The 12,507-nt window shown below is 49.5% G+C and overlaps 1 pseudogene; it reads right to left on the bottom strand.

Annotated features, from left to right (window-relative positions):
• Window positions 1–4,659: 4,659 nt before the first annotated feature.
• On the bottom strand, window positions 4,660–4,778 carry LOC118609699 (annotated as a pseudogene).
• Window positions 4,779–12,507: the final 7,729 nt, after the last annotated feature.

The following is a 12,507-nucleotide window of genomic DNA, read 5'->3' as shown; positions in this document are numbered from 1 at the left end:
GGTGGTGTTCCATCCCTGAGGGCTCCTTAGAGGACCTCTCTCGGTCATTCCCAAATTCCCCGATTCGTGGGGATTGGTACGATCATGCTCCCTTTCAAAAGGGGCATTTCGTTTTGTGATGAGCATGGCTCTTTCCCTCGATTTCGGCAAGTTTGTGAAAACGCTCGAGGTGACACCATCCTCTCCTCTGGCAGGAATCTCCTTCTAAGACACTCCTCGTTGCTACCACGTGATCGGAGGAAGATGGGTGACGTTACTTACGAGGGAGCCGTTGAGGATGGCATCACCACCACCGCCACCACCACCACCACCGCCATCGGTCTGCAAGGCAAGGAATTACGCGGTCAGATCTGTAGGCGTGTCGGACACAGACCACTGCAGCAGAAAGAAAACAGAGCAGGGAGGTCAGTTAAAAGGCAAGAGATTTTCTCCGACTTCAAGTATTTAACTTCCAGGTGGAGTCATCCAGAGCGTCAATCTCATGGCAATTAATACAAGAGAGTGTACAAATAGTAAATGAATGGCATGGAATGTATTAGATACTTAGAAGAAAAAGAGGTTATTATAAGCTGGGAGACCAGGGAGGAGGGAAGTCTTCACAGAACCGTGGGGATATGATGAGACGGCAAATTTAGAAAGACAGGGAGGAGGAAAGTGGCTTCCAGGGGGAAGGATCGACGTGCATCAAGGTTTTGAGGCCAGAAGATTGTGCTAGACGAGTTTGCCTGGAGAGTATTATCTGGGGAAGGGCACATATCCGGCGGGGCGGGACCCCAGAGACAGGTGGAGGACAGAAGAGAACCTCGGACACCAGTGAATACCTTTTGACTCTGTCTTAAAAGATTGCTATCACAAGGCGATCGTGAAGCATTTGCGACAACCTGGATGCCTATCAATCGTGGGGGGAGTTAAGTGAGTTCCAATCCTGCCAGCCTGTGGCACACCATCCAGCAGCCACGGAGACGGGGCTGGACCCATGGGGATTCCCCAGAAAGAGGTCCAAGGCGTTGCGAGTGACACCATGCGGGACGTGCGAGGCCACCTGCGGCAAAGCAGGCGTACATCACACCCGCAGCACTCCGTGCTCCCGGACGTGTGTGAACACACTCTCCTTCTAGAAGGACACACACGCTCTGATAATGACAGTGGCTACGTCTGGGCTAGGGGGCTGGGAATGGCCCCAGCTGCCTGCTCCGAAGGGTCAGAGCCTCGTCGTCGTCCTCGGAGAGTGTTTGAAGGGGCTGGCGCCGGATCCAATTATCTCTCAGTGACCCGAGGCTGCTTCTTTTCCAGCCCAGCTCAAATTTGGATTCCAACCCTGGTTATCTTATAGGTGGACCGGATTGGACTTGCTTTGCTTCCCATCAATTAAATCGCATTTATGGTGACGGAAGATAGTAAATAGCCTTTTATTTAAAGGTGAGCAGAGCTCCCTTTCGTTTAAAACTGTTTTTCACTCCATAAAAAAAATGTTTCTGGCCAAGACATAAACAGACACCCTTTTAAGAGTGCTATTGTAAAGTTTTTCTGTATGAGAAAATCTTTAATACCATCATTGGAGTAAAAAAAAAAAAAAATTATAAGATACTTCAGATTAAAATAACAAAAATGTGGGAGAACTTTATGAAATCAATTTTAAAACATTACTGAAAGACATGGAAGACCTAAATAAATAGAGAAATAGACCAGGTTTCACAAATGTAGAGAATAATATCGAAGAGATGTAAATTTTACACAAATTCATCTCTAAATCCAATGCCATTCCAATAAAAACTCCAACAAAATTTTTGGTGGGATGTCACAGATTGTTCCCAAAATTCACATGAAAGAGTAAAAGATCCAGGAATAGCTACAGTGTTTCTGGCAAAAAAAAAATTTTTTTTAGAAGGAAGACTTGAGCTATTGGATGTAGGAAATTATCGTGAGGGTGCAGCGTTTAAAACACAGCACTGCTAAATCAAAATAGACGAATGGAATAGAAGAGATCAAAAATAGGTCGATGGCATCGAAATCAAATACATACTTTTGTGAGAACTCAATGTAAGATGGTGGATGTATTACGAATTAGTGGAGAAACGATATTATATGCTAAGAATTGATACGATAAAGAATCAAAAAGGCAGGAAAGCTAGTGACCTTGGAATAGGGAAGGATGGTATAAACAATGGAAGAAACCACACACACACACACACACACACACACACACACACGAAATAGATTTGTCTATAAAAATTTAAAAACTTCTGACATCAAATAAATGAAAATATATGCACAATACTGAAGAAGAAACTATTACAATTATTGTTATTTTAGGGACTCTTTTTAAATCAATGAAATGAATGTGAACCCTTCAATATAAGAAAAAGACAATGAGAACAGAAGAAATACAAACTGGAAATGAACAAATGGAACGTATTATTTAATTAGCCATCAAATTTATGCAAATTAAAATGAGATGCTACTTTCTACCTACTGGAAAAAAACAAAAACAAGAACAACAACCCTGCATTATTCAATACAGGTGACAGTGCGTTGATATTCCTAATCTCATCCATGGTTGGTAGGGGTGTATAGGCAGAAATTTCTGGAAAACAATTTGATGTTATAAATCATGTCTTTGAAAAAATTTATATCTGTTACGTTATAATTTATGATGGTTAAAACTGAAAAATTAAATATCTCACAATTATTAAGGCAATGAAGGTATGTAGATAGAAGATATATATATATATATATATATATATAATAGACTATTGCATGGTTAGTGCTGCTGGAGATAATGTGTTTGCTTATTTGTTTTTGTTTTTTTTAATAATTTATTTTCTTATAGTCGACATACAGTATTATAGTGGTCATGTTTTGAAGATATATTTAGTTGTCATGGGGGAAAATATTTAATGTTCATTGGAAAAATCAGCTTACAAGTTTATGTAAAGTTCCAATTTATTAAACAAGCTAAATATAGATGTAATCTAAAAGCGTGATTGAAAGTCAATACAACAAAATTTTAACAGGGATTATCTCTGAGTGTTAAAATTATGGAAGATTTGTATTTTCTTCTTTGAATTTTCTTAAATTTGCGACTTTTCTGCAAGAAGCGTGCCTTCATTTTACAAACAGATAGCATCTTTATAAACATTGGAAAGAAGAAAGAGAAATATACGCTAGTCAACTCAAATAAGTGACTTACTGAGAAGTTAAAATAAAGACAGCTTTAAGGATCTGGAAGCCAAACACAAAAGGAAAACACATCAGGTTCTGTGGCCCAGTAAAACAAGCGATTTGGTCGGGAGCAGCTTTAATGAAGTGTGTTCCGTGGACCTTGGTGACAGTATTATTACTCGTCGTGTAATCTTAGGAGGGAAGGGTTCCCTGGCTACTAGTTTGGGTACAAAAGCAAACTAGCTCCTCTGCCTCCCTTAAACCTGTGATAAACCAAGTGTCTGCAATGCTGTTACCCTCGGCTCTAATAATCACATGCTTAGGATTCCAAACTGCAGCCACCGGAATAAACATTTTGTTTGTAAATTCAGGAGCCTAATGTAAGTTAGGGTCAGACTTTTCAATAAGGGTTTAGACTCTGTTGAGGCTTCTCGTTAAATATTTGACCAGACTCCCCGAGTTCTGTGCTGTCAGCATGGAAGAGTCAATTTTATTCTGTAAATATTAGGACAAATGCTATGATTTACCCCTCGGCCATAATCATATCAAAACCTGGCCCCGGAAATGAATCCAATTTTGTTTAGTGTCTCGAAGTATAATTTAGCTGTAGACAATATCATCATGTTTTAAATGACGACCCCCCCCCCACCCCCTAGTCATGTAAAGTATTGAATGGGGTTATTCGGTTTTATCCATTTAAAATGGGAGAAGCTTTGCTCGATACATGGAACTCCTGCTTTTTCTGTGTTAATATGAAACACTTCATAAATCTGCACCTCATCCTTGGCTGGGGCCGCACTAATCTCTGTTTTGCTCCAGTTTTAATTATTCGTGCTGCCGACAAGGGCATTGTGGATGTCTGATTCAGCTCACTTGGTATGAAGCTCTTCTTTTTAATGACAGGCCAACAGATTAAGTTAAAGGCTGTCCCCGGCTGAGCAGAAAAGGAGGCCGTGCAGCTAACTCACTCAGGCAGCTTATCAGGTGGTTTAAAGGTAAGTTGAAGAGAGGTCAGCGCGCGGTTCTGCTCGCCACTGTTTAGAAATGGGCTCTGATCCTCCAAGAGCTGTTGTTAATTATTTTGATGCTGGCAGAAGCATTCCGCTGCAGGTTTTGAAGGCTGGTGAGCATACATAGGTACAGGGCGATGTCGGGGAGATGACAGTCAGGATTCTCCGAGGAACGCTTTCGAGTCATTCGTCAGTGACGTCGTCATAAGTCTTCTAAAAAACAAACGTCTCTGGGTGGGTAACATTTTCTGTCATTAATTCCCAGCGTGAGTTTGTCAGAAGTAGTAAACCTGTCACTCTCCAGGGTGGGAATCCCCTATGTCAATTATTTAAGGGACAGAACTGTCAGTTCTGAGTGTCTTAAACCCCACTGTGGTTTCGATGCCATTTTTTTTTTTTTTAGGTGAGGCAACCCTTAGTTGACCTCACAGATTGTAAGGACCTTGTCAGCTTACAATCCTTTATTTTTTACTTTATTTTTTTTTCATGCCTACAGCACCTGGTCTTCCTAGGTGGTCTCTTATCCAAGTACTAACCAGGCCTGACCCTGCTTAGCTTCTGAGATCAGATGGGATCAGGCTCGTTCGGGGTGTCATGGCCTTAGACTCGATGCCGTTTTCTTAAATAAGCAGGCCTGGCCTTGTGTCTTGGCAGTGGACAGGTGGAGGCCAAGTAGGTTAAAGGCATGAGGCGCGCTCAGGTGGGATGGGCAGGAGCCTTTGTAGGGGACAGAGGAAGGAGAGCCAACTCCAAAATTCAAAAGGGAGGGAAGGCCAGACCTGAGAGACGCTCATTCCCCGAAAAGGCAGAGAACACTTTCTGAAGGAGATGTCTTTACACTGAGTTTTCTTTTGAGGACGTAGAAGCCAGGCCAGCGAGCACAGCTGGAGCACTGGGGGGAGAGTCCATCCGAACGTCAGTCCCAGACTGAGCTGGAGAACCTGGAGCGAATCCAGACATAGTGTCCTACGGGACGCTGGGAGGGAGGGTACCAACATGTGCATAACGGTAGTCTCGGGGGCTCTGAGACCGGTCCTGTGGTTTGGGCGGATGAATGAGTAGAAGGAAGTCTGCTTGTCCACCGTCCACTGCCCACCATCAGAAGGAAGAGGGCCCGTGCACGGGGCCAGGCCGGGGAGCAGGGACTCGCCGTCTCCGGCAGGGTGGGTTTCCCGGGGCGGTCTGGGTCAGGCAGATGGGGCTCCGGCACAAGGCTCCAGGCCGAGGAGGTCAGGGCCCAGCAGGGGCGGGATGGGCAGGATGCCCCATCAAGGACGCCGCAGGGACCAGGCGAGGATGGCGCACGATGCTGCTGTGGGGCCGCCCTCCCCTCTGCTGGGACCAGGGGCTCAGACTCGGGGTTGACATTAAACATACGCAGCAGAAAGGGCACCAACCAACCCCCCGTGGGGCAGGACCAGCGCAGCACATCAGCAGTGAGCCCCACTGAGCGACAGCCCCGCGGGACCCAGCCGTCCCCTCTCCCCACCCCGGCCCTCTGGTGGCCAAAGGCTTGAGTTTGCAGAGAGACTACTGGAGCGCATGCTTGTGCTTACTACCTATTCAGTTCCAAAGCACTGAGCGCTGACCCTGGAGTTCACAGAAGCCTTGGTAAGAACTCACTAGCTTTGGCGCAGGGAGTGTCCACCTTGACAAGCAACCTGCAGAGACTTACGGGGCTCTTGAAACCCACCCTTGGGGACCCTGCACCCACCCCAGGTCCCCGTGCAGGCAGAAACCATGGGGCCGTCTGTTAGGAGCCCCGTTCCCCTCACTGAGGCGCACCGTCAGGCCTCTATAGGCGCCTCACCTCCAGATGACAGGAGTCACCCTCACCACCCCCTCCCTGTTCCATCCCACCTCAGGGCTCAGGAGCCGACACATTTGCAGAGTGTTCCAGAATCATTATCTACCCACTGCGTTTTTCCTCTCCAGTTCCCACTCACTTAAATGCGCAACAGAAAAAAACTCTTGTGGCGCGTGCCCTCTTCTCACTTTTCGTAAAAATAGTGTCAACCCTCGAGGACTGGCCACTGAGGAGAAACCGCCACCACCTCTCGGCCTGTCTGGGCAGCCGGGTTGGCCGAGATTGCTGTGCAATGCTCCCTGCAAGGGAGGAAATCATGTCGAAACACTGGCCGGGCCGCCCGGCCTTTCCGTCACTTTAATAACTGTGTAATTGTGCTGTGTTGAGTAAAGAGACGAGATCCAGCGGATTTCCCCACGGAGGCTGCAGTGCTTCCTGGTTCTTAGGCTGGACTCGGCAAGGAGCCTTTTCTTCCTACAGGCTCCCATGCAGCCTGGCCCACCATGCCCCTACCAGCTCATGCCTCCCACGGGAGCTCGGGCGTACCTCATGAGGGAAGTGCCCAAGGGGCACTAGCTAACTAGACGGGAGGGAGGACAAGACAGCTGCCCCAGGACGCTGGCCCCAGTGACACATTCTGGTGTGTGTGGGCCGGTGGTGGGAATCTCCAGTACTTTACACGGATTCCTCGTATTTTGCTCTCTACATAGTCTTTCTAGCCTCGAACGATGGAGATGCAGAAATTGGAGCAACGTTTGCCGTGCTTTGTGAAGAGGCGGTGTGGAGTGGGGCCCCCGAGCCACCTGCCCAGGGGACCTTTTCCTGAGCTTAATTTCGTCACCTGGAGAATGAGGCCAAAGCAGTCACCTCCCAGGAATGCGCAGCACAGGGCGTGGTGGGCAGGCGGCACTGGTCGAGGGAGCAGCCACGGCCGAGTCTGTTGCAAAACGTGGGAAGCGTGAGAGGCGTCGTGGTCAGTGCGTACGCCGCAAGAGATTTGCATGTCCAAATGGCAAGGGTTCATTTTATTTTACCTGCGAACGTGATCTTATCAGCTCGGTAATTCATTTCAGAAGCAGATGCTTTCTCTTACTGAAATCCTCATGATATAAATGGGAGCAGGCACTGGAACATGATTAAAGACGTCTCCATCAGGCCATTTTGGGGACAAGGACAATTGCATATTGATAGTCTTGCTTTTCTACTTTAGGCCCAAAGCTAGGTGCGCTGTGGAGATCGACACTTATTACCTTTGTTAAATGAGCAAAAGTCGATACTGGAGTAGAACATAGGAGAGCAAAGCCTCGAGCAAGGAGACTACTTCTTTGATTCGTTTTGTGGCACTCCTGACTTTCAGAACATTCTGGAAGTCATGAAACGGGGACGTTTTTGATCGGTGTGACCTGTTCTGGGGATCTTTCGAAGGGGGTGAACAAGCGTCTACACTGGTTGAGGGGTCGTGTCACAGGCCCATCTAAGGTCTCTGAAATGTGTCTAGATTCCCATGACGTAATCACTAGGGCGAATCGACGTCTAACTTTCAAACGGTTTATTACGGAAGTACGAATCTCGATTACTTTTCAGTGCAGACCGCTTCTTAACCAGAAGCGTTGTTCTAAAATTGGGGAGAGAAAGTTGAAAAAAAAAAAAAATCAGGGGGTGGGGGATAAATTTGAACGTGAGACCCGCCCTTGTGTTCCTGGCCCAGACAGGAGAGATGACATTAGGGCAAAGAGTTGCGCCCACATGTCTTTTCTGTGAAAAAAATCTCATTGTTCGATTAGGATAATATCAAAGCTTGAGTGAAAGCTGACACTTTCTCCAATGTGAAATGGGGCCGCGGCGGGGGCGGGGGGAGGCAATCATCTTACAAACTGTCAGCAGCAATGTTTGCAGACTCATAGAAATAAGTAAGTAACCATCGGGGCACAGTAAGTGTAGCACAGAAGAAAGCCACTTTCTTAGTAACGGCAGCTTGGTTAAACGCTAACGAAAACGCACGATTTATTTTCATTAAACCGTGCCACCCTTTGCTAGCCTGTCCCCCAACTCAAATTCCCGACTCCTTTCCAGCTCCACTACTCTCAGAGTATGTCCTGAGGTTCAGTGGTCCCCAACCTTTCTGGCACCAGGGACTGGGGCTCCCATGAGAATCTAACGCCTGATGAGCTGAGGCGGAGCTGAGGCGGTGATGCTGGCGCTGGGGAGCGGCTGCAGATACAGAGGAAGCTTTGCTTACTCACCCACCACTCACCTCCTGCTGGGCAGCCCGGTGCCTAACAGGCTACGGACCGGTACCAGTCCACGACTCAGGGATTTGGGGACCCTGCTGTGGATGACAGAAAGGAAATTCATGGCAGTGGAGATGCATCTGGCCCATAACACCCTCGACGGCGATTTTAAAGCCAGTCGGTTGCAGTTTAAAGTGGGCTTGCTTTTTCCTTCGCTTTCTAGTCCATTAAAAACTTTGGATTTCTATTTATGCCATTTGAGACGTCAAGTGTTTGCATCCGAAGGTCTAAAAAACGTGCTCTGCCAGCCTCTCTGAACGGGGCCCGTCACGTTTTCTTTCCTGAGATACCTGTTTGCCTGACGGGTTGCCTGCTAGCTTCCACGTCTGGAATACGCTTTTATTGTTAAATAGGCTCTGGCTTTTTTTTTTTTTTTTTTTTAGAAATTTGATTCATTCTTTTATGTTTTTAAAGGGCTCAGCGTACCTTTCCGTTCCCTTTCGTAACTGCCACTCGATTTTATTACCCGCGTCCTCTGCTCCAGTGACCCTCCCCACGAGGGCACGAATCCTGCCTTCGGTACCAGCTCCCACCATGTGACCCGCCTGGGACCCCGCCCCCCTCCTCCGAGGGCATTGCTCGGATGCCTACGGGTGCCAGCGTTCGGCTCCTCCGGTTTATGGCTCCGGGCAATTACCCTTCCCCGCCCGCCCTGCCTCACACTTCCTTCTGTGTAAAGGTTAGCCTCGTATTAAAAAAAAAAATCGATCCATTTCAGCAATCCTCAGGATGTTAGGCCCTTTAAATCAGCACCACCGATAGAATCGCGTCGGTAGGCATGGTCGTTTGGGAGGCTCGGGGGCGGCGGGGCTGACGGCCCCATGGCCGGCGTTTTCGGACTGTGTCGTGTCACATACGCCGACATACGTGTTCCATGCGCTGACACACGTGACAGACATGCACCGCACATCCGTGCCCGGCACAGCTCTGGGCAGCGCGAGGGCGGCCACCCCCTCGGCCGCCACCACTGTTCGCAGAGTAGGCGTCCACATTCTCCACACCCGGGTCCAGTCCCAGCTCCATCACCCATCCCGCCATGAGATCACGGGCTGTTTGCTTTCTAAACTTCGGTCTGCCCCGAGATAAGATTAGGATGACAATACCTGCTTTCCCTGGGCACAGCAAGGGTTTAATGAGGCTCCGCACATAAAGTGCTTCAAATATGGTGCCCGGCACATCGTAACTGCCACCAATAAACGGTAACTATTCTCCCCATTGTCCTCTCCCCTCCCTCGAGACTGGGAACAGTGATAAAACCATTTCTGAGCTCGCCAACACCTGTTTTGAGCCCAGCTTTGTGACTCTCTTTTTTTTATTCTGTCATTTGAGTCACCCAAGGTGAGTGAGTGTGAGAGAACCAGGAGGCCCCAGGTCCCGGGCCCGAGTCTGGCTCCGCGGCCGGGTCTGGGGGAGGTGGCAGCCTTTCCCAAACACATCCTTTGCTGTGCAGTGGGCATATGCACTCCTGACTTAGGGGGTGATGGTGCAGGACGAGTGTGGCCAGGCCCGGAGGGGCACGTAGTGGCCTCAGCTCCGCATCGAGTCCTGCTCTGAGCACAAGGACCTCGAGCAGGGCCAGCGTGCCCCCGTGGGCACTCGGTGCTCACCACACAGCCCGCGCGGGGCACACGGGACTGTACAGAGTGGATGAAACCAGGAATGTCGGAGGCTTCCATTTCAGCCATAGGAGTTCCGCTGTGTGTGTGTGTGTGTGTGTGTGTGTGTGTGTGTGTGAGAGAGAGAGAGAGAGAGAGAGAGAGAGAGAGAGAGAGAGAGAGAGAGAGGACTTCTCTTGGTCTTTCTTATCTCCCCACAGAGCCCAGAGCCCGTGACAGGCCCTGCACAAGGGCCCCAAAGTGGGTGGAGAGCCCAGGGGGAAATTGAGTCACTCTCGGCTGACAAAGGAAAGGGCCTGTTTCTGCCTGCGGAGCGGAGCTGGCGAAGGGCGTGGAGCCCTTGAAAGACTGACTGACTTGATTCTCCCCCTGCTTTGCATAAGAATCTTGAACATGACGGTTCTCACTTCTTCAAAGGGAAGAGAAATGCAGGAGGGTAATGAGGGACAGCACCGTTCTTCCTTCTCCATGGCTCAAGGGTTTCGCGTGAGCAGCAGACGGAACTGGAGCGTCTGCGTCAAGCCGGGGCGAACTCCCCGGGACACCGCCTGGGCGCCCCAGAAAGACTCCGCGGTGTCGACTGGTCTGTGCCCACCCGCACCTTTTCCCCGTGCCCAGGGCGTGACAGGGGCTCCGCGATCCCACTCCGCGGCCCGACTCCTCAGCGCCACCCGTATTCGCGCGCCCACTCTGACAGGGTCAGGGGAACACGGGGACTTGCCCAAGGGGGAGGAGACACGGAAGCGTGGGAGGACTTGGCTCCAAAGGGGGCCTTGTCCGCCGTCTCCTGGGCCCACCCCACCCCCACCGCCCTTCACCGTGTCCCCCTCCCTGTCGCCCCGGAGGGGTCATCAGGAGGCCAGCAGCCCTCCAGGCTCCCCTCCTCCTCTGACCTTTGGTGCCTGGCTTCTCCATCTGGAAAAGAAGGCTGCAATTAGGTGACCACTAAGGCCTCGCGGAGTCTCCCCACCCACGTTTGAGGAGAATGCACGCTTCTGCCCGACCGCCTCCTACGTCTCTTCGCCTCACAAACCCTCACCTAAAAGTCTCGGGATAGACAGGGGACACAGGGGACTAGTATTTAGAGCACCAGAGTCGTGCCGGGTGCCGATGGCCACAGTTCCTGATTTTCATTTAGGCCGAATACCAACTTCCTTCCCGTTGATTCCTGGTACTTATAAACCCTTCCGCACCTATACGACATGTTGTCCTTCTGCTTGTCTCTGTCTACGATGCTTTCTCCCATTTACTCTGGATGGCACCCCACGGCAATGCCCCCGCTGTGTCGATTTCGGGGTAAAGAGCTGGAGAGAAGGAGGCTGGGTAGGAAGGTGGGCTTAGAAAGAATGAGCATGGTTGGTTTTCTCCATCGAGGGCTGGAGCTGGTGTTCTGACGTTTCATTGGTCTGGACCATTTTGGGGACCTCCGGGGCTATGAAACCTAAATTCTTTCTGCGGAAAGAGGTAAAAAAATATATATATATATATTTTTTTTGTATATTTATGTATATTTATATATAAATATATATTTATGTATATTTTATACATAAATATATATTTATATAAATAATATATATAAATATATATTTATATATAAAATATATATATATATTTCTTTTTTCTCTGCCTCTTTCTGTAACTTCCCAGGGATCTTTCTGCCGTGTGGGAGCATTGGGCTCCATCACCACTGTTCATGCTTCATCCAGGGTTAGAATTCATGGAAGAATGCTGGGAAGAGGACCACCCAAGAAGACTTCGCCCTTGGCCTACGAATGCCTTAAAGTGCAATTGGTAATTCAGAGTCTTGCCTCAGATATAGCTTTCTGACAGAGAGGTCTTGTAAAAAGACTTAGCGATCAGCCTTAAAATCATAACAAATTATTCGAGGTCAACCCCAGCCACCATGACCCCCGTGGTGACAGCTGGGACCCTGGAGCCTTCTGAGGTCATAGTTTATTGACGCAGGTAGGCTGAGGGGTTCCCAGGAAAAGCGACTTCGCTAGGAAGACCCAAGAACCCGTAAAACTCCTAAGCATAGCGACTTCAGTGAAATGCGCCTCAGTTCAACGGATTTGTCAAAACCTTGCCGCGCGCTTTGCCAAACCCCAGAGTTTCCTTGGCTTAGCTCAACAGAAGCTGGTTTCTCTGGTGGTGGGAGGGGTGCAAGAGGCTGAGTGGGAGGGAGAGGACTTCCTCAGAGCCCGGAACCAGCCCCAGGGCGGCTCTGCTGTGCGGAGGCCTCGCCCTGGGCGTCAGTGCCCAGCTGGGGGAAGGAGGAAGCGAGGAGGAGACCTCGCCGGGGGCGCCATGGGCAGCCGCGGCAGCCCGCTCCTGCCGTCGGCCGGCAGGGAGCCTACAGGACGTTGCTTCAGGCCTAGTTAATGAGCCACGACGTAATTTTCACACGTCACTATTCCGTCTAGAATCTCGAGGACTCCTTGCTGTTGCCCCAAGGATGCCCTCCTTTGCCTGTTGCCTTAGACCTCTTGTAACATAGCCCGCACTTCCCCGTCCCAGAGAAGGAAGCTTCCGACAGCTCACCCAGGTTGGAACTCCCACTTGCCTACTTTCTAACGCCCGGATCGGCGTTCTTTGCCCGTTCTCTAGGCAGAAAAGAACAG

The sequence above is a fragment of the Rousettus aegyptiacus genome, unplaced genomic scaffold, assembly GCF_014176215.1.
Source record: "Rousettus aegyptiacus isolate mRouAeg1 unplaced genomic scaffold, mRouAeg1.p scaffold_m13_p_11, whole genome shotgun sequence".
NCBI classification, from domain to species: domain Eukaryota; kingdom Metazoa; phylum Chordata; class Mammalia; order Chiroptera; family Pteropodidae; genus Rousettus; species Rousettus aegyptiacus.
This window is presented reverse-complemented; position numbering and strand designations above follow the sequence as displayed.